The sequence below is a fragment of the Benincasa hispida genome, chromosome 10 (assembly GCF_009727055.1).
Source record: "Benincasa hispida cultivar B227 chromosome 10, ASM972705v1, whole genome shotgun sequence".
Classification (NCBI taxonomy): domain Eukaryota; kingdom Viridiplantae; phylum Streptophyta; class Magnoliopsida; order Cucurbitales; family Cucurbitaceae; genus Benincasa; species Benincasa hispida.
In genome coordinates this window covers 15,663,876-15,665,715 of record NC_052358.1, presented here as the reverse complement: position 1 = coordinate 15,665,715, position 1,840 = coordinate 15,663,876, and positions in this window count along the sequence as shown.

Below are 1,840 nucleotides of genomic sequence, written 5' to 3'. Positions count from 1 at the left end.
CAAGTAAGGTTAGGGTTAGTTGAATGTTAAAATGAGATGGTGTGTCAGAAAATTGGAGGAAAGAGAAAGCTAAACAAATAATGAGAAGGGGAATGGAAACTTGAGGAAATAGAAGAAAATTAACTTTTTTGACACATCATCTCATTTTAACATTCAACTAATCCCAACACTAACAATGGAGACTATTTTCGAGTTTTTTTTTTTAAACTACAAGAACTATAATTATACTTTTCAAAATTCAAAAACTAAAATAAAACAAATATGAAAGTTAAGGGACCAAAATAATATTTTAACATTTTTTTTAGTAAATCATATAATGATTGTAGTTTTTGTGTATATATGCCTCTCTTTAATCACTATGATTTTTAAGAGATTTTTTTTACAGTGAAAAACTTATTATCAAATAAAGTATTTCATCTATTTTTTTTCTCTTTTCTTCGGTATGATTTGTCTAAATTTGTATATTGGAACATTTCGAAATACATTAAACAATTATATAATTTTTTCATATACATTTTAGCCAATAAATTTGTATTTTCTTTTTATGTATTATTTGGTGTGTCTCTTTAATCATAATGATTTTTCTTTCAAGAGGTTTGACCACAACAATTGTATTATCATATAAGATATTTCATCTAATTTTCTCTTTTTTAAGTATTGTTTGTCATCTCTCTGAATTTCATGATGTATATATATTTGTTTATCGAAACATTTTGAAATACAATCATAATTTTACAAATTTATTTTATTTTCAGCGAACAACTTATAATCAAAGGGTTTTATTTTTTGTATTGTAATTAAATTATGACGATTTAGATGAATATGTATTTTTTTTTTTGTTTTTTTTAATTTTTTTTACATTTTCTGAATGTTCGAATCTTGAAATCAAGATTCTATATTTAAAAAATTCTACTTTTTTTTTAATTTAAAAAAACCATTTTATTTTGATGTTGTTTTTAATCACTAAGCCTTCCCTTTTTTCCCTGAGATTTGATAGTGAAAAAAAAAATCCCAACAAGAAATTTTTCATTTTTTTTGTTCTTTTCACAAAATAAACTATTTTATTCCATCGAAAATATTATATATACATATTTTTAGTTCACGTGATAAGTCTAATTGATCCGTTAATTACTTGTTTGAGAATGTTTTTCTCCAAAAAAAAATTATTCTAAAAGCAAACCCGTATTTTGTTGTAATACTCTTTTGTTTATTTCTTCTTCAATTTTTGTCCAAGGGTTTTATATTTTGTATTGAATTTTCACTTTAATATGTTTATTATTTTTACATATTATGAGTGTTCAAATCTTGAAAACAAGTTATCCAAATAATTTAAGAAGATATAAAATGTGTTTGGAATGCATTTTCAAGTGTTTAATTTAAATAAAAAAAAAACCATTTGAAAAAAATGAAGTATTTGGCAATCACTCTAAATAACTTTTGAAGTGTATTTTCAATATTTTTTTTGTCATTGAGTTTTTTTAAAAACAAATTTTTCTCAAGTCAATCCAAACTTATTTGAAAATGCAAGTGAATATAACTAAAAAATTATTTGGAGCTCTTCACGAAATTGTTATTTTAATCTAAGAAAGTTTCCACCTTAAAAAATTAACCTTTTTTTAAAAAACTATTTTTTCTAACATAATTAAACTCTTTTTTAAAAACTATTTTTCTAACATCTTTCCTACTTTTTGAGATTTAAATGGAGGGCCTCATATGATGAAAATATCATTTTGTTCCTCATTTTTTATTTTGCGTTTTTCTATTACAATTTTTCAAATTCAACTTCAATTTTAGACTTTAGGGATAAAACCATTGAGATTTCATGTCAGAATTTGAATAT